Source organism: Myotis daubentonii, chromosome 1, assembly GCF_963259705.1.
Source record: "Myotis daubentonii chromosome 1, mMyoDau2.1, whole genome shotgun sequence".
Taxonomy (NCBI): domain Eukaryota; kingdom Metazoa; phylum Chordata; class Mammalia; order Chiroptera; family Vespertilionidae; genus Myotis; species Myotis daubentonii.
Window position 1 is genome coordinate 97420790 of NC_081840.1, and position 21418 is coordinate 97442207.

Below are 21418 nucleotides of genomic sequence, written 5' to 3' on the forward strand. Positions count from 1 at the left end.
GCCATATATGCCAGGTCCCTTGAAACAGCAAGGATGGACCGACTCCCGGCACCACACCCCTTTCCCCCCCAAGAATAGTCAGTCCATTCCCTTTCTATGTCCCTGATTCTATTATAATCACCAGTTCATTCTGTTCATCAGATTATTTATTCACTTGATTCTTAGATTCACTTGTTGATAGATGCATATTTGTTGTTCATAATTTGTATCTTTACCTTTTTCTTCCTCTTCCTCTTCTTAAAGGATACCTTTCAGCATTTCATATAATGCTGGTTTGGTGGTGATGAACTCCTTTAGCTTTTCCTTATCTGTGAAGCTCTTTATCTGACCTTCAATTCTGAATGATAGCTTTGCTGGATAAAGTAATCTTGGTTGTAGGTTCTTGGTTTTCATCACTTTGAATATTTCTTGCCACTCCCTTCTGGCCTGCAAAGTTTCTGTTGAGAAATCAGCTGACAGTCGTATGGGTATTCCCTTGTAGGTAACTGAGTTTCTTTCTCTTGCTGTTTTTAAGATTCTCTCTTTATCTTTTGCTCTTGGCATTTTAATTATGATGTGTCTTGGTGTGGTCCTCTTTGGATTCCTTTTGTTTGGGGTTCTCCGCGCTTCTTGGACCTGTAAGTCCATTTCTTTCACCAGGTGGGGGAAGTTTTCTGTCATTATTTTTTTGAATAGGTTTTCAATATCTTGCTCTCTCTCATCTTCTGGCACCCCTATAATTCTGATGTTGGTACGCTTGAAGCTGTCCCAGAGGCTCCTTACACTATCCTCGCATTTTTGGATTCTTTTTTCATTTTGCTTTTCCGGTTGGATGTTTTTTGCTTCTTCACATTTCAAATCATTGACTTGATCCTTGCGCTCCTCTGGTCTGCTGTCGGGCGTCTGTATAATATTCGTTATTTCAGTCCGTGTATGCTTAATTTCTAGTTGGTTCCCCAATATAAGATCGAGGGTCTTATTAGTTTTCGTGTAGATCTCATTAAGTTTATCGGCAGCTTCTAAACAGTTCTTGAGAGACCTTAAAAGTGTGGTTCTGAACTCTATATCTTCCATTGACAATTTTGTCCTGTTTCTTTGTCTTCGCATTTTGTTGTGCTTCCTTGGTGCACCCCCTAGTGGTCTTTGTTCGCAGTCTTATAGTTAAATCTTGATTGTTGTAGCTAATTCCAGGGAGGGTTTGACCTCCAGGCCAAGTGGCTATGAGAAGCAGCTGTGTCAGCAGTGAGAGAACTTCTGTCCTCTAGGGAGGTGCTAATCTAGCCTTTGCCTGAGGCTATCCGGCAAATGCCTCTGTGCAGGGCTTGGGCGGGGCGGGTCGCACAGGATCAACAGGGTGGGCCGGAGAGAGCAGTTATGGCGGCTCTCAGTCCTGTCCCCAGGGGCTCTGCCTCTCTGAGTCCCAGCACCCGCTGCAAAGCTCGGAGAGAAAGCTGCACTCGCCCTGACCGAAGCCAGACAGTCCCGCTTCTCCCGTTTGAGTCTGGGTCCCTAAAGACTCGCCCGGATCTGGTGCTCAGAGTCTGCGACTCCCTCCCGATTGAAAACAACAACCGCGCCCTCCGCCGCCAGCCCGCTCCGCGCACTCCGCACCTCAGAATTTGACTTCAGCACTGCGCCTCCTCTGAGTGTCCGTGTGCGTTTCTCTTTCCTCCTAGTTGTAGGACTTCCACTCAGCCAGCGTTCCTGTGGTTCTGGGTGATGTCCCTTCCGTTTTTTGGTTTCACTTTTGAAGTAGTTGTTCAAAGCAGCAAACTCCGGCGTTAACCTATGCCGCCATCTTGGTTCTCCCTATCTTCCTTTTGTTAAGTTGTATAAGTTCCCTGTAAATGTTGGAGATTAAACCCTTATCGGAGATAACATTGGCAAATATGTTCTCCCATGCAGTGGGTTTTCTTGTTGTTTTCTTTTGCTGTGCAGAAGCTTTTTATTTTGATGTAATCCCTTATGTTTATTTTCTCTTTGGTTTCCATTGCCCTGGAATCAGTAAGGAGGAACTGTATCAGTAAAGATTTTGCTACAACATATGTCTGGTATTTTGCTGCCTATGGATTCTTCTAAGATTTTTATGGTTTCCCGTCTTACATTTAAGTCATGTATCCATTTTGAGTTTATTTTTGTGTATGGTGTAAGTTGGTGATCTAGTTTCATTTTTTTTTCATGTATCTGTCCAGTTTTCCTAACACTGGAAATGTTAGGAAATACTGTGGAGAACAGTATGGAGTTTCCTCAAAAACCTAAAAATGGAACTCCCATTTGACCCAGTGATCTCACTTCTAGGAATATATCACAAGAAACTAGAAACACCAGTCAGAAAGAATATATGCACTCCTATGTTCATAGCAGCACAATTTACAATAGCTAAGATTTGGAAACAGCCTAAGTGCCCATTAGCAGATGAGTGGATTAGAAAACTGATACATCTACAGAATGGAATACTATGCTGCTGTGAAAAAGAAGGAACTTTTACCATTTGCAACAGCATGGATGGACCTGGAGAACATCATAAGCCAGCCAGAGAAAGACAAATATCACATGATCTCCCTCATTTGTGGAATCTAATGAACAGCATAAACTTACGAATAAAAATAGAGCCGTGGGGGGCCTGATTTTTAGAATATAATAGAAGTAAGCCTGTTGTTTGAAGATTTTTAATATTTCCTACAACTTTTGTTATATCATACTATGTTAGTATAGTTTTGGTAATATTATTATACTTAAAATCCTTTTTTTCTTGAAATATTAATGTTTATTGCATCTAATATTACGTTTAAGATCGTGTTTCTTGAATAATTACTGTTTTTTCCATGTAACATTATTATATTTAAAATAGTTTTTCTTAGATATTAATGTTTATTGCATGTATTATTATTTTTAAGATCATTTTCTTAAAATATTAATGTTTATTGCATGTAATGTTATTGTGTTTAAAATCGTTTTCTTGAAATAAAAAAATTAAAATGAATACTAAATATAATTTGTATACAAAAAAAATCAAAACTGAGAACTAAGAAGTGAAATTTACCTTCTGAGAAACTTATCCCGGGAGTCCTAGAGTATATCAGCTAGTGAAGAAAAATTGCTTGATACTACTAATGATGATGACTGAAATTCACTATTTACCAGATGTACCGGTTAATAATTCAGATTTTTATCAGTAGATAGAGTCACACATATGTTGATATATATGAGATTTGATATGTATGCTATTTTGTTGTATTGACAGCAAGCTTCAAAACTTCATATGCCAAATTTTCTGAAGGTGATAACATCATAGATATTTTTACGTTTAAAAATGTCGAATTTAGTGCCAAAAAAAGAGCATTTATGGGAAGTTTTAATTCATTACTTTATTTTGAAGAAAAGTGCTGCTGAAAGTTATTGTATAGTTTGGGAAGCTTATATGGTGAAAATGCTCCATCTCAAGATACTTGTGAACGCTGGTTTATAAGCTTTAAAAGTGATGTTTTCAATGTGAAAGACAAAGAACGTCCAGGTCAACCAAAAAAGTTTGAAGACCAACAATTACAAGCATAATTGGATGAAGATGTGTGTCAAACTCAAAAACAACTTGCAGAAAGATTAAACGTTGCTCAGCAAACAATTTCTGATCATTTACAAGCAATGGGAAAGATTTCAAAGGAAGGAAAATGGGTGCCACATCAACTGAACAAAAGACAAATGGAAAACCGAAAAGTCATCAGTAAAATGTTGCTTCAACGGCATGAAAGAAAGTCGTTTTTGCATAGAATTGTGACTGGCGATGAAAAGTGGGTTTATTTTGAGAATCCCAAATGCACAAAATCATGGGTTGATCCAGGTCAACCATCAACATCGACTGCAAGGCCAAATCGCTTGGGAAAGAAGACAATGCTCTGCATTTGGTGGGATCAGGAAGATGTGGTGTATAATGAGCTTCCAAAACCAGGTGAAACCGTTAATACTGATCGCTACCGACAACAAATACTCAATTTGAACCACGCTTTGATAGTAAAATGATCAGAATGTGCCAGAAGACACGGCAAAGAAATTTTGCTTCATGATAACGCACCATCACACACTTCAAAACCAATTAAAAACACGTTAAAAAATCTTGCCTGGGAAGTATTAATCCACCTGCATATTCGCCAGACCTTGCTCCTTCAGATTACCACTTGTTCTGATCGATGGCACACACACTTTCTGAGCAGCACTTCAAAACGTACGAATAAGTGGAAAATTGGGTCTCTGAATAATTTGCTCCAAAACAAGAAAAGTTCTATTGCGACGGTATCCACAAATTACCTGAAAGAGGGGGGAAATATGTAGCTAGTGATGGACATTACTTTGAATAAAGCACTTTCGATGTTTCTGTTGAAATTATCGTGTTTTCTTTGATTACAAAATCCGCATTATTAACTGGTACACCTGGTAACTAGGCTTTTGGAAAGCCACATTCAAATGCAAGAGTAAGTCTTCCAGCTCAGGTTTCTATTGGGTTATGAAAATAGAACCAGAGAAAATGGCTTTTTGAATAAATATGGCTTTGCATGTGTTAAAATGATACCTAATTAGCACTTCAAATAAATAATTATTTGGTTAGGAACAGTGCCCCAATTACCCGGAAGAGCACTAAGGGGCAGCTTAATAAAGTCAGATGAACACAGAAGAACTGAGACCTTCAGCTGAGTTTCCTACTCTAGTGCTCTTTAGCTGTGTGATACTGATCAAAGATGGGGCCACTTGGAACAAGTTTCCTTTTTTTAAAAAAAATGAAGATAATATCTTCACTCTCCATATCAGAGGATTGTCAGTATGATCAAATAAAATAAAGCAAAACTCTTTGAAAATTGTAATGTACTATACAAACATTAGTTATCATTATATACTTCTCCATGAGACTAACCCTAGGAAATAGGTTATAGATTATTTTGGATCCTGTCAGCAGGTATAGGTCTAGTTGCCTGTCTGGATCAGCATCTCCTTACTGGTACAGCATGTTTAAAAACTCTTGGCATGTCTTTAGGAGTCTGGGGGGTACCTGGTGCCTCCTAAAGAGCTCTAGGCCAAAGAGTCTCAAAGTATGCCCAATTGGCAGCATCAGCACCACCTGGGAACTTATCAGAAATGCATGTTCTCAGGCCCCACCTCAGACCTAGTGAATCAGAAACTCTGGGGTGGAGCGCATTAATCTGCTTTAACAATTCTGATGTATGATCAAGATTGAGAACCACTGAACTAGGTCTTGGAGCTTCTGCAGAAACTAAGAACAAGGGCCCTGCTTTCTTATCCTGTTACACATCCTCCACAATATGAGCAATATTAGAAAAAGGTTTAGAGTACTAGAACCTGGAGAGACTTGTAAAGCCATTTTTCAGCTTGGCTCATTTTATAGTTGAGGATTCTGTAAGTCCAACAGACTAACTGAGGTCTGATCCAAAGCCAGGCCAGGAGCTGGTATCAAGATGACATTCAGTCCAGTTTTCGTCTCCTGCATCCCACTACTTCTCTTGTATCCACATCACAAAGCACCATGCAATTACTACTCAGAGAAGGAGGTACAGTGTGGAGGAGCAAGGTTAGGTGGAGAAGCTGGGTTTCATTAGTTCCATTCACCTTTAGCCTAGAGGGCAGGGCCCCAGAGGAAATCATGGCTACTCTCCTTATCCTTGGTTGGAAAGATGAAGTTATCTGCAGGTTCTTAGTGATCGGTGGGTCTCCATGGCCCTCAAAATAGAACCAGGTATGACCTCAGGAGCCCTCAGGTGTCCCTTCCACAGAAACCAATTCCATGGCTGGTGTGAGGATCCTGGTTGGTGTGAAGGCTGGGATTCCTAGTTGCTTCTGTTTGTCAGCACTGAGGGTCAGTGTCATGGAATTTCCATAGAGCATTTTGCACAGGAGAAGGCCAAGGTCTGAGCAGGAGCCCACAAATAAAATCAAGTACCAGGGCCCTGATGGTTTTGCTCAGTGGTTGTAAAGCGTTGGCTCTTGGCCGGAAAGGTTACGGGTTTGATTCCCATTCAAGGGCATGTACCTCAGTTGCATCTGTTCACAGGTGGGGCAAGAGCAGGAGGCAACCAATTGATGTGTCTCTCTCACCTCTCTCTCTCTCTCCCTCTCTCTCTCTTCCTCTTTCTCTCCCTTTCTCTCTAAAAAAGCAATGGAAAAAATATCCCTGGTGAAGATTAAAAAAAAAAAAAAAGAAATATCAGGGAAAAGAATCACTGATAGCTACCTAGGCAGGTTGGTTCTGGCAATGAAAGCTGAAATCCAAGAATTACCCCAAAACTCAATCCCAGAAAATCTCACTTTGTGGTCATAAGAACTGAGAAAGGTTCAGGAGTGGTAGTAGATCAATCAATTCATAAACAACCCTTATTCTCAGCGTAAAAGTTCTCTCTTTCTCCTGTCCTTTTCTCCCTCAAATTACTCCATTTGTCAAGAGGCATTTTTACCTTATAATATTGCCAAAATGGTTCTGTGGAATCTTAGCTCAAAAACACTAACACTTTCTTTCAATATTCTTGTTCAAAGAGAAACCGACCACTATTTACCAGTGAAAACAATGGCCACTCATAACTTCCCACCTTTGAAGGGTCAGCAGGCAGTGCCTTGAGCCCAGAGTCTCAGTGCAGCTGGTGTGACTCTGGGAGCCTTCAATCTCCAGAATATAAACTCCTCCCTGGGAAGAGCTGTGGCCTGTTGATGGGCGATGCAAACACTCGCAGTCCGAAGACCTGAGGAGATTCTGAGAACAGTACTCACAGTCCTGATACTGAGGCCACTGCATGACATTGAGACACGGTCATTAAAATACGGAGTCAAAATTTTCCCTAGAATGACCTTGCTTTCTATAACAGCAAATGGTAGCTGGGTGCTGCTTCCCTCTCACCACCAGAGGGCAACAGAGACATGCCACAGGTCTGTTCCCTTCTGGGTGGCAGTAGGTACAACCTGAAAGTGGAGAAAGTTCTGGGCGTCGAAAACGAATGCACTTTATCCTCTGGAAAATTCAAGTGATAATAGATGTGAAAGCTCCAATGTTGGCTTAGGGAAAAAGGGTTACCCTGGTGGGGATTTTTTAAGCCTAGAGAACGAACACATGATTTTAAAATACGTTTAAGAAAATGATTTTTAGAGAGAGAGGCAAAATGTCAATAAGAGAGAAACATGGACCGCCTCCTACATGCTCCCTAGTGGGGATGGAGCCCGCCACCCGGGCCTGTGCCCTGATCAGAAGAGAACCTGCAACGCTCAACCAACCGAGCCACAGCGGCCAGGGCCATTTTAAATAACTTCAATGATGCAGGTGTGAGAATTCAAAGGTGTGCTAGAGAGTCGGGTCTGATGATTTGGAGCAGAGACCTGTTCCCAGTGCCGCTCTCTGGCTGTAGGGAGAGGTGAGCCGGGACATTTGAGAAGGGTACTGGGGACCACAGTGCTTCCAAGAGAAGGAAAGTCCCCAGGCTGGGTCACAGTGATTCTGTTCCTGGCTCTAGGGGTCCACTTCCAGGGTTACCTCAGGGCTACTTATCAAATAATGTGTTCGCAAAAGCTGGGAAAATAACTGACAACTACACCAGGAGGAAGTACAGGGGACCCGTTTGGGTTCCCCTTCTCTCCCCCTCCTTCCGCTGCCTCCTTACTTTTTCTTTGGTCTGGAATTATAATGTGATATGAAGTGATTTATGAGGAAGTCTCTGAGAGCCTGGCAAACAGAAGTGGTCTTTATTCCCACAGAAAGTTAAATCTGCCCAGTTGTCCCCTGAAAGAAGACGGCCAGGAGGTATTATTTAGACACTTATCAAGACAGAGATACAGGAAATGCCTTTTGGAAACATGCAATACAGGTTTGAGAGAATTGATACCCATTTAAAATGGTTTTAAGATTTTTCTCCTTGGTCTTGTATGGATCTCAAACTTGAGTTAAGATTCCAGTTACTGTCTTCCTTTTGCAGCCCTAGCTCTACTCCCCCAGCGATGAACTAGTCCGCGGTAACGCAGGTTCTGGGTCATAGGACTGTGACTGGTCCATATTAGCTTTCTGTGTGGGTTAGAAAAAGGCACTCCCTCTCAACAGTCAAGGCCAGCTTCGGGGTGCACCGTGTGTCTTGACAGTGGGAGCCGAACATCAGCCTTCACTCTTCCCTCAGGTGGACATCCTTGGTCTGGAACAGATGAGGACAGTCTGAACTGATTCTTAGGCCCTCGCTCCTCAGATGTGTCCCGAGCCCAACGTTTTTCCTACTTCTGCAAAATGACACAGCATTGCATTGCCATCTATAGTAAGTGGTAACTAGAAGCGGTAGCTGTAATAACTTCTCAGCATTGAAAATGACTTTACAGGGCCACCTGCTCCAACAATGAGTCTGTGTGTCCGTCACGGGACTTCCTCTGGTGCTTGGGAACCGAGGCCGCTCCAGGCAGCATTAATGCTACAGAATTCTTCCTTAGTGTAAGCCTGCTTGACAACTTTTAGCTGGCACCCACTGGACCTTGTTATGCCCTCTGCAATTACACAAGAAAGTCTCCTTTTATTATTGTTGAAAACCCTTTCTCTGGTTATAAAGTAAACAAGTTGTAGGGATGTAAGGTACCACAATGCATACAGTAAATAATATGGTACTAACTTTGCACGGTGGCAGAGGGTCACTAGGTTTGCGATCACTTCGTCAGGCACATAGGTGTCGAGTCACTGTGTTGTACACCTGAACGAATATGATGTTGTATGTGAACTATACTTGAATCAAAACAAAACAGATCCACAGAGGCCTTTCCTGCCCTGTACTCCACGGTCACTCACTCCTCTGCTCCCATGTGGGTCATTTTTAAGACCCCACTTCAGTTCCGAGTTAAGAGGAAACAGGAAAGGGGTTATTGGGAGTAAGGCTGAGAGCCACAGCAGGGACGGGCAGCGTCGCCTTCAGCACCTGCAGACGCCAGCCTGCTCCGACCAGAAGGGCGTGCACGCTCCTCTGTTTCACTTTGGGCCACGACAGTGCCGCTTCGCTAGTCACCGAGAGGGAGGCAGCGGGCGAGGCAGAGACCAGCTGGGACCTGCGGGCATGCGGGCCAGGCTGGCGGAGCGCAGGGGAGCTTCTCGGCGGGCCCGGGCCGGTTGCCCTGCCAGCTTGGAGGGCGCGGGGAGCCCCGAGGGCGCGGGCGGGGCGTGGAGGAGCCCAGCGCGGTGCGGGTGCCTCTGGGTCGGGCTCCTGAAATATAACAGAGCGGAGCTCCCTGGCGCCTCAGCACCATTACCTTCAATTAAAATAATTGGTACCTCTCTCCAGCGTTTTGTTTCCCGGGAGGGATCCCGATCCGTCTCATTCTTTCCCTCTTCGCTCCCTCTTCGCTCCCTCACTTTCAGGCCCACCCGTCCGCTTTTCAGCCTCTCCAACCTCGCTCTCCCCTCCATCGACCTGTTCTTTTCCCACTTTCTCCCTCCAGGAGTCCTCGCTTTCTAGTCCGGACACGAATATACCATTGATGGGTTTGAAATGGCTCTGGTTCTGCCAGTTTTTCGATTTTGCAGTGGAAACTTAGACGCACCAGCGTTACCATTTATTTTATGCTTAAACGGGTATCTCCAAACACTGCTTTGCTTCCATTCCAGTAAGCAGAGAACCAGTAAAAATGCGTGGCGCCTGCAGTAAACGCTCCTGAAATGTCCTGGCTCTGTGAATATGGGCAGTTCACCCTTGTCCACCAGTCACCCCGCATCTTCCCCTCTCTACCTCCTGTCTCTTGCTGGAGTTATGCTGCATGATGGAAACAAAAAGATTTTAGACCTGAACGGCTTCGGCTGTACCTGGACGGAGTATGTCTGACTAAGTCAATCAGTCAATCAATCAAAACATAGGCTCTTTTCTCTGAGTGTATGAGGGGTCCACACTCACCTATTTCCAGAAAAACTGTGCTGGTCTTCAGGGGGATGGCTTCAAAGATTAGGAAAAAAGCTTCAACAAATTGTGCTGGGAAAACCGGACAGACACATGCAAAAAGATGAAACTAGACCACTAACTTACACCATACACAAGAATAAACTCAAGGTGGGTAAAAGACTTAAATGTAAGGCATGAAACCATAAAAACCTTAGAGGAGAACATAGGCAGTAAAATCTCGGACAACTCACGTAGCAATATGTTTATGAATATATCTCCTAGGGCAAAGGAAACTAAGGAACTAAACAAATGGGACAACATCAAAATAAAAAGCTTCTGCACAGCAAAGGAAACCACCATCAAAATGAAAGGGGAACCCACTGTCTGGGAGGTACATCTGGTAAGGGATTAATATCCAAAATATATAAATACTCACACAACACAACAAAAGGAAGATAATCCAATTAAAAAATGGGCAGAGGACCTGAATAGACACTTCTCCAAAGAGGACATACAGATGGCCATGAAACATGAAAAAACGTTCTTCAGGGAAATGCAAATTAAAACCACAATGAGATATCACCTCACACCTGCCAGAATGGCTATCATCAAAATATAAACAAACCACAAGTGCTGGAGAGGATGTGGAGAAAAGGGAACACTAGTTCACTGCTGGTGGAAATGCAGATTAGTGCAGCCACTAGGAAAACAGTATGGAGTTTCCTCAAAATATTAAGAATGGAAATTCCATTTGACCCAGCAATCCCACTTCTGGGAATATATTCTAAAACCCCCAAAACACCAATCAGAAATAATATATGCACCCCTATGTTCATAGCATTATTTACAATAGCTAAGATTTGGAAACAGCCCCAGTGCCCATCACTACATGAATGGATAAAAAAGCTGTGGGACATTTACACTATGGAATACTATGCAGTTGTATAAAAGAGGGACCTCTTACCCTTTGGGACAGCATGGATGGACCTGGAAAATATGTTAAGTGAAATAAGCCAAACTGAGAAAAACAAATATCACAGGATCTCACTTATTTGTGGAATCTAATGAATAAAATGAATTGACCAACAAAAGAAGACCGGAAGCATGGAGGCATGGAGCAGACTGACATACCTCAGTGTGGGGCTCAGGGGATGAGAAGAGATAAACCAAGAACTTGTATACTTATATGCATAGCACACGGATGTGGGCAATAGGGTGGTGAAGACCTGGGGGTGGGTGGGTAGGGACTGGGACGAGGGGGGGGGGAAACTGGGATGTGTCTGTAATACTATCAACAATAAAAAATATCTTTAAAAAAGATTAGTAATAAAGGAACGTCAGCACCCTTTCCTCACCCCATCCTCTACTTCCACAACTGTTGTCAAACTAGGCTGTCACCTAGAAGAGGGGTGGCAGGATTGTAAGCATTTTGAGGGTAGGAGCCTCTGTGGTGATATTTTTTCCTAGTAATCTTATTGATTACCAATAAAAAGGAGATGGCTCATGAATACAGTTAGTACCTCCATAATCAATCAGGATTTTATTGGGAAATGCTTCCCTCTGACAGTGAATTAGCAACATCAGACTTTTTTGAAAAATGCTATTGAATTGGAGATGGGTAACTTATAGGAGTCCTGTTACAGGGTGCAAGATGCCTTTTGTGTTTCCTGGAAGACTGGAGGCATGAATTATGGCTTCTTGCGAGCAGCTAAATTTCTTGCATAATGACAAGTTAGCCAATCAATTTGTCGGCTGATTCTTGGACTATCATCAGTTGTGGGAGCTAACCTTCATTGGCAAGATTCATGCTGTGTTTCCACCTGCCTAGGCTAGATTGGCAGTGACAGCATGTGTGCTTCAAATCTTCTGTTCCAGGGAGAAGAAAATCCTGAACCCATTGGGGGAGTCCTGACACTTACCATAAATATATTAAGATGATTAAAAAATACATTTGAATAAAGTTTTTGTTTCTTTGGAAAGTCATTTAACATTTCTATAGGGTTTCACAGTTAACAAAACTATGCAAGGTAGAGGACCTTATGTTCCTCTTGTAGCAATCCTGCGCGGCCAGGCCACCTACCACTATTGCCTTCATTTATGGGCGAGGAAACTGTGGTAGAGAGGGGGCAACTGATCTGCCCATGATACTACCCTGAATAATGGAGCGTGGAAATAAATCCAGGTCTTCAGTCTCCTCATTTAGTGTTGTTTCCTCATCTACAAAGTTATATTGTTTCCATTCGAAATTCACTCATTGACATTAATTCACCAAAAATGAAAATGTATCCAGGACTACACTGTGAAAGGTATTAATGGGAATAGAAAGAATGATAGAGATGTTTTCTGGTCTTTAAGGGTTTATAATCTCCGTGAGTAACCTGAAAGAAAAGGAAAGTTAAATAACTAGATGGGGGTGCAAAAAATAATCTCTCCTTTCTAAATTCACTGGCTGGGCTAAAAATCAAATCAACATGAGACAGATTAACAGGAAAAATTGTCCAAAATGTAGTATAAATGTACATGTAAGGGTACCATAAGAATCTGAGACCCGATGACGAGTTAGTCAGCTGAGATTTATATGCCATTCTGGGCAAAGGAGAGGGAGGCAGGGGTCCGGGATTTCAAAGGGAAAGGAGCTAATTTACAGGTAGATTAAAAAAGCAAACGTGGTAAACAAATTATTGCTGAGCCACCCAGAAACAATGGACACAGAGAGAAGTTCAACAAACAGGCTTTGCTAGATTTCTCTGTTTGCCACATTTTATTTATAGTATGATGCTAAGGTGATGCTCCCTTCTTTAAGCAGGGTTTTCTATCTGAATTCTTTGAGGTAGGTAAAGAGGAATGGTCAAAGGTTTTTTTCTGAATTTGTTGTTTTTTAAACCCCCACTCAAAATTAATATTTCAAAAGGTATATTTTGGTCCGCCTTACCACGTAAACAGTGTTGCTTCTTTAGAAAACTCTTTTATACTTCCATAATCTTATGAAGGACAACTAACAGGTATGGGGTGGGCAGAGAGGGTGGAACTCTAAGGAAGCAAGTAACTACTTTGGCTTTTTGGTTGTAAAATTGATGAATTTTGCTCCTGTATGACATATGGACTGACGAACAATGTCATTCATTCATAGACATGTGAGTATCTTATCCTCCCATATCCAAACTGCATGATGGATTATTCACCCCAAATTTCCATCTTTCTCAGGCAACTGATATAAAGCTCTTTTAGTTGTTATTGTCAACTAAAAAGACAGAATATTCAAGATTGCTGTATAGTAAATATAATCCAGGAGTTCAAAGTGGTTCTGTGGTCTTGGACTCTGGAAAAGTTCTGAGCCATTAGTTTGTAATAAGATGGGCCATCTTCATTTGGTTACATTGAGTTTACTCTTTTTTAAAAAAAAAATATGTATTTTTATTGATTTCAGAGAGGAAGGGAGAGGGAGAGAAATTTATTGATTGGCTGCCTCCTGCACACCCCCTACTGGGGATCGAGCCCGAAACCTGGGCATGTGCCCTTGACCGGAATCGAACCTGGGACCCTTCAGTCTGCAGGCCAACGCTCTATCCACTGAGCCAAACTGGCTAGGGCTACATTGAGTTTACTCTTGATGATAGCAAACGCCCACACTAACTTAATAATTTAAAGGAATGATCTTAATTCCACTCATTAATACTTTTTTTCAGAGGTGAGTTAAATAATTTGAATGTATCATATATATTTCATATCAGGGTGGGACAAAAGTAGATTTATAGTTATTCATATGGAAAATAATACAACAATCCTATATAATAAAGAGGTAATATGCAAATTGACCATCACACCCTCACACAAGATGGCCGCCCCCCTGTGGTTAAAAGATGGCCATCACAAGATCACCATCAGGGGAGGGCAGTTGTGGGTGATCAGGCCAGCAGGGGAGGGAGGGCAGTTGGGGCTACCAGGCCAGCAGGGGAGGGCAGTTGGGGGCAATTGGGCTGGCAGGGGAGCAGTTAGGTGTCAATCAGGCTGGCAGGAGTGTGGTTAGGGTCCTGGATTGGAGAGGGTGCAGGCTGGTTAGGGGGTGATCAGGCCAGCAGGGGAGAGCAGGTAGGGGAAATCAGATTGGCAGGGGAGCAGTTAGGGGGCGATCAGGCTGGCAGACAGAAGTGATTAGGGGCAATCAGGCAGGCAGGCAGGCGAGTGATTGGGAACCAGCAGTCCCGGATTGTGAGAGGAATCCCCCAAGGGGTCCTGGATTGGAGAGGGTGCAGGCTGGGCTGAGGGATACCCACCCCCTGCCCCCCAGTACATGAATTTTGTGCACTGGGCCTCTAGTTAATAAATAATAATACAAGAATAAATTCTATGTTTCACATACAACTGTACTTCCTTCCAACTGAGCTTCCTGGCCCACAGCCTGATGGCAGGCAGCAGCATGCTGTAGATCAGCCAGGGCTTGCCCTAGCTGAACGGACCATGGACTAAGCATTTGGGCTGTCCATACACTGAACAAAGCCCATGTAACCTGCAGGTCAGATTCACCTGAGGAACTGGGAATTGGGAAACTGAAGGGGGAAAGTAGTTTGCAATAATGGCAGAAGGCACAACAATCTCTTGCATTGCCTCTGTGTATAATTGGATAAAATCAAGCAGAAGTTATGAGAGAACAAAAACTAGAAATGAGAAAAAAATGCCAGCTCCTTGATGAAGAGGTGAGAAGCAAAGATAACCCCAAGAAAAGAGACCTAAATCTAGTTTCCGGTTCCAGGAAGGCTGGCTTCCTGAGAAGATAAATAAAGCTTATAAATTACCAATTAGTTGAATCTTTACAATAAGCCTATTGTATCTGCACAAGAAACCCCTCCTAAGTTAATTAATCTTAAGTGGGTCTCTCTTCCTTTTAATTAAACAAGTCTGACTGAAGAATGTACTATAAATGTGCACATTTTAAATGATGTCTTTGAAATGATAGGCTAAAAATATAGATGACACAAAACTGTTATTGGAGGAAGTGAATTTCCTGAGCTCCCATCCCCCCCCCCCCCCCCCCCCCCCCCCCCCCCCGCTCCCGGAGGATGGGGTTTCATGGAAAGCTTTATTGTTGTGTAAAATTAAGGGAGTTCCCTCCAAAGGTCTCCATCCATCTTGCCATGGAAGAAGCCCAATCTTGTCTTCAGCAGGGCTAGAATTAAGGCCATTGCCCACAGTTTCTGTTCCATATTAAAGCCCAGTACAGTCCAGCATCTGGCTGGCTTAGCTTGTGTTCCCAGCTGCAGTCCATTTGGTGTGGGGTCTGCATGGCCATGGGTCTGCTTAAGGCTGCATGGCCAAGGAGAGAGAACAAGCCAGTGCACAAGTGAGTGCCCGTCACAGAGTAAGAGAGAGAGCGAAGAGAGTGGGGACTCTGGGGATTTTACACTTCCAAGATTTCCAGTGTTTGCAGTGGCTCCACCCATCTAGCCAATGATCTTTTTCCCAGGCTAGACTGACAGACAAGCACCTTCCCTGTGCCACTCCCTCCGACTTCACTGTGCATGCGCCCATCTCCCTCTTTGTTTGATCCCTTCCCCCAGGGATCTGCAGGGAATGGACAGGTGGTTCCTTGAGGAGCATGAAGCTGTAGCTTCCTGGTGAAGCTGCCCAAATGTCCATGCTTATAATGTCTAGCCTCCCCTTTGCTCTCTTCCTATTAGTAGCATTAATAACTAGCTAATTATGATGATAACAAAACTATGAATGGTACGGTGCGGGGTTCTTTGTGTTTAAACAGATTCACAGCGGACTAGGAGCTTGTTAGGAACAAAGGAAGATTATTAAATATGGGGAAAATGCATTATAAGTTCTTCCCTTAATGTCAAGAATAAGAACAAGAATTCTGTTCATTGATGATCTCACTCAGTGCAACCCTGCAGCTCTCTCCATAACCTCTGCTTATAAGATAAAGTTCATTGAAGTGCATTAAATATTAGAAGATATGCTCACTTCGTTAGCATTTCATTTTGTGGGGTGAACACGTACATCAAGTTTAATGTGTAGCTGGATACTTTATAGGTGGTAAAACAAATACTGTGTAGCCAATTATTTCATTGCAAATTATTATGAAATACAAACAATGGCAGTGACAAAAACATGATGATAAATACAAATCATTTTGAAGTTCCACTGCAAAAGACCTTCTATTCTGTCAATGAGATTTCAGTTTGGAAGATTCAGTATTAGAAGGGAATAGCAGGGGCGCTGTGAGGTGTTTGGGTGTCACCTTGGCTTGGGATGTAGAGCAGGCGCTGCCCACAGTGTCTGTCAGAGCTGGGTCGGGTGGAGGGTGGGAGGCAGTAGTCTGGGTGGTAGGAGAAGGAGGAGGCAGCAGTGAATCCTTAAAAATGGCCCCAAAGCAGGACCCGAAGCCTAAATTCCAGGAGGGTGAGTGAGTGCTGTGCTTTCACGGGCCTCTTCTTTATGAAGCAAAGTGTGTGAAAGTTGCCATAAAGGACAAACAATTGAAATACTTTATACCTTACAGCGGTTGAAATAAAAATTGGGTTATTTTCTGTTTAGTTTTATTTTTAAAGAACATTATTGAAGAGGGACTGGGATGAAGCTGGTCTGCCCCAGGATGGTCTGGAGTGTATAAACCACTTGCTCTTAAGGGTTCTTGATAAGGGAAGACAAAACCTTGTGATTCATTAGCTGGCTGTAAATTGCTCATCAAATTGTTTGGCCTTGTTTAATTATTTTGTCTCAATTTCCCTTATTCCACTTGTCAAAGAATTTCCCTAGCTTCTTACTATCTTGCCTAAGTTTTTCAGATCTTCAATAAATATTTTCTTTAAATTTCAGAAAAGAAGAGAATGGCTTAATGAGAAGTCATTATGGGGTCATCAAAGGAGGAAGAGAGTGGACAGAGGCAGAACAATGGAAAACACAGGCGGATATTGCGTGGCGGGAAAGGATGCAAGGTTTTGGCCAATTTTAAGCAAGAGACTAAATGTTTGGTTGTCTAATGAAAATATTAAAGCTTCTGAATTTTTATGGTTTGTTTGTACACGAACATTAAAAAGAAAATCCTAAAAAACACAAAGTATTGTCATCTAAGAAAATAGAACTCAAAAATACTACTTACTGCATTACTCACCAGTATTCTGAGTCAAGGATGTTTCTGTAGGTGGGAATTTAAGGTAATTTCTCTGCTTTACAGGCTTAATTTTGCCGTGTTAGTTAAAAGAACAAAAGGAGCCTGGAGGTCAGGGTTCGATTCCTGGGCAGGACATATGCCTGGGTTGCTGGCTCCATCCCCAGTAGGGGGCGTGCAGGAGGCGTGCAGGAGGCAGCTTAACAATGATTCATCATTAATGTTTCTGTTTCTCTCTCCCTCTCCCCTTCTCTCTCTGAAAACAATAAAAACATATTTATAAAACAAACAAAAAGGACAAAAGGAATTCAAGTGGTTATTTGACACCAGGTAGGCAAAACTAGCAGGCTGTTGAATAATTTCTAAAAGGTCTACTATCTTAATTGGAGGTTACATTAACATAACTGAATAGAACAAAGGTTAAGACTTATAGTCAAGGATCATACATAATATATTTGATACTATTTGATTATAAATACTGTCCATTGTTAAGTTCATAAGTTAATGTTCTTTAACCAGGGATGCTTCTTACTATATTCTAAACTTAGATGCTTTAAAACTTCTTAAGACCCCTGGCTGGGTGCCTCAGTTGATTGGAGCGTCTTCCAGTACACCAAAAGGTTTCCAGTTCGATCCTTTATTGGGCCCATATGGGAGGCAATCAATTGATGTTTCTCTCTCACATCAATGTCTCTCTCTCTCCCTTTCTCTCTCTTTAAAAATAAAAATTAAAAACAACAACAAACTTCTTAAGAAAACTTCAACCCAACAGATAATCTACGTTTTATTTGTAAGATCCCATAACATTTAAAAAAATATTTTTATTTTTTATTTCAGAGAGGAAGAGAGAGGGAGAGAGAGAGAGAGAGAGACATCAATGATGAGAAAGAATCATTGATCAGCTGCCTCCTGCACGCCCCACACTGGGGATTAAGCCCGTAACCCAGGCATGTGCCCTGACGGGGAATCAAACTGTGACCTCCTGGTTCATAGGTCGATGCTCAACCACTGAGCCATGCCTGTTGGATGACCCCATAGCATTTTTGCTAGTATGTGGAAGGGTGGGCATTTGGGAATGTGAGCTTCAGTCTTTTCCTTTCTTTCTAGGTCCTAACACATTACCTCCAGACTCTGTAGTCAGGCCCTTATCTCCTTTTCCATTTTTCAGGCCCTTATCTCCTTTTCCATTTTGGCTTCACTAGACAGCCATTCCTTTGGCTGTGCTAATCTCTCACCTTTGACCTCATTCCAATTAAAGTAAAGTTTAGATCTAAACTTCTAACTTCTACTGAGAACAAATGACTTTGTAAAAAAGCTGCTATTGGGATTTCAAAGTGTTACCTAAACCTTAAGGATTGTTAGTTGGTAGAAGAGTTGTATAACAGGCAGAAGTGTTAGATTCTATTGCTAGACTGCAACAGTTGTTTGTATGCCAGCCTGGAACTTGAACACAACTGCTTCTCTCTGAACAAAATACACTGAGTTATTTTTCATCTGCATTGTGAAGAGAGAGGTATTGCTAAACATGGGGATTACATATAACTTTGGGAAACAATGCTTTATTTGGGTAAGCAGAGATTAATATCTACAGCTTTGTTAACAAAATGGGTTGGGACATAAAAACCCTTGTGGGTTTTTTTTTCTTTTATAAGAAAAATGACACTTGAGAAGTTATTTTGTTGTGTAGGACAACCATGAAAATGTATCATAGTGGCATGTTGTGATTATGTAGATGATATGTCCATGGATAAATCATATTTAAAACACTTTAGAGTTAATAAAACTATTATAATGTTTAATTATTTCCATTTGTTAGATCTAGAATCAGCTTTCTGTTCTCAGGTATAGACAGCTGTTTCCCAGCTTATATTTTCAGAATTCCCTTTAAATTTTGGTCCTGATTTCTTGATTTAAATTCCCAAAAGACACTAACTAGATTTTACTATTTCCCCCTCTATGGATAGGAAAGTAATAACTGGATTATGTACAAAACACAAGTAAAATTCTGCAGAGAAGCAATTTTACTCACTCTTAAATTGAATTAAAATTGTTGCCTATTCTCTCAACTATTCTTATGTCCTTTTAATTGACATATTATCCCTAAACCAATTTTGATTTTCCACATTGATTCAAGTAGTCTCCTTCATTTAGTTGAAAAGTCAATGTCTGCTCCAAAACATTAGAAAAAAGTGCAGACTTATTTTTCTTAAAACTAATTTCTAGCCATTTAAAAAGTCTGCCCATTAAACTAATAATAAAAATAAAAGAGTTGAAATCATTGTCTGAAGAATGAATCACATGTTCTTATTCTGAATTATGTTTCGAACAAAAAAAGTATAAAAGTCAATAATAATTAAATAAAATACAAGGCTCATAGTCCGAACCCTGAGGGTGGAAAGTTAAAAAACCTTAAGTGAAAAGTCAAATTTTAAGGTGCCTGCATTAACATGGAACCTAAGGACAGGACGTGAAGACATGTGGCTGGACATCCATTTGGACTTACATCTTTCCCATTCTGCACATCTTTGTCATCTTTTTCTTTCTTCGAAGACAGGTGAACTCTGAATTTCTATAAGTCCCCTGAAGTGACCTCTAGAGATTGTCCACCTCTCTGTCCAAAAAATGAGGAAGAGAGAACCTAATTGGCTCAACTGTGGCCATGTGACTAGGTATGGCCAGGGGACAGTTCCCTAATTCTGCTCTAGAGAAAGGGGTTGGGAAGGTACTCAGAAATGTTTACTAAATACAACTTTCAGCAACACATGTCCCTACCCTTTCCATTAAATAAGCATTTTTTTGCATCACAGGTAATTATAGTTATTTTCTGGGGCATCTTTGCCCACTCCTTGCTTCACATGTTATTCTCCAGTAACAAAGAATTGCTTATAGTGCCATCTATTCATTCTCAGTACCCATATCTCCTAACGAAATCAATGAATTGCATGCCTAAATTCTGGTGGTCCTCTATCTTGTAACGGTCCCCTTCCAAATCTCTTTATTCTTTAGGAGGCACGGCCAATGTGACTGCTTCCAGCAGACCTTCCCAATATCTTTATCTTCCTGAGCTAGTTATTTTCTTTCTTTATGCTCATAACATTGTGCAGGTAAATCTCTACCATCGTCAAGCTCCATTGCTTGTGATTTCCTGTTTAGGTTTTGGCATCTTTATAATGCCAGACACAGTGAGCCTGGCCTATAGTGGGCGCTCCAAAATAGCTGAATGAATATACAGATACTCTCAGTTTCCTTTTAGTTAATGATTTGACTATCTGAAGTTAAAAGTGTGTCATTGTGTGAAAAGTATTGTCTGTATGAACCCCTTAGAAATGTTAACAAAGAATTAGGTGTCAGGAAGTTCTTATCTAACTCTTGATATACCTGCAGTTTACCTGGTGCCTAACCGGTTTAATTTCCTCTTCAAACTTTTACTGGACTTACTTTCCCATCCTTTTGGAGCAATGTTGATCTAGTGAAGGAATGGTCAGAGCATCTGTTTATGAAATTATTTTATTTTCTCTGCATATAAACATTACTTTTCAAAGGCAATTTCATTAACTATAAACTGCAATTCTGTGGACTTTCAACAAGTTTAATTTACAAGGTTCGCCTTGAGACATACATATTTTTCTTAGTCTTAAAGCCCATTTTTGCACTCTAGTCCTGAAGAGTTGACTACATCTCCCAACTTAGCATTAAATGCTCTCTTCGGCCCATCTCCTCACCCCTTGACATTTTATCAGATAGGGCAACCTTGGTTAATCCTAAAAGGAAATTTTGCAAATGGTTGACTTTTATTAATCTCAGGTTTTGAGAATAGGGGGTAAAAGAGTTTCCTCAGATAACAGTTTTAAGCTGAGTTTTCCCTCCAAAAAAAAAAAAATTAAAAACAACAGCAAAACCTTTAGGACCGCTTTTGGGTACATTGGGTCAGGCAGCCCCGAAAGTCCTAATAAATGAATTAGCAATTCAGAAAGGAGCACTGAGGGGCTGATATTGATCAAGGTCAGCCACTGTTTGCCTGCGTTTGTTAGGGGGGTGGTTAATTGCGTGTCAGCCTAGGCCTGTGTCGTCTCGCTGGCGCCGGGTGCTTTTTGGATTTGCTAATTTTCGTTAAGTGTCTCTACTCGTCCCCTGTCTACCCAGGAGAACTTAGCGGCTCCTACTGATCAACAGTCTGTCTGTCTGGGCTTTATTGATCACAGGGCAGGCGGCTCTTAGAGGATGCACTGGGGGGAAAGTGTGTGGGGGGGAGGGGAGCTGAAAGCAAACCCGAGCCTGGCCACCCTCCTTCCAGGCTCCTTGCTGGACCCCCTTCCGTCGCCACACGCCAGCCAGCGGCTGTCGGCACAAGCGCACGCCGGAGACCGTCACTTGTCCCTGGGGCTTCCAGAGCGCGCGGAGTGGCGGGGGAGGGCTTTGAAAGGCGGCCACGCGGGCCCTGAGTGTG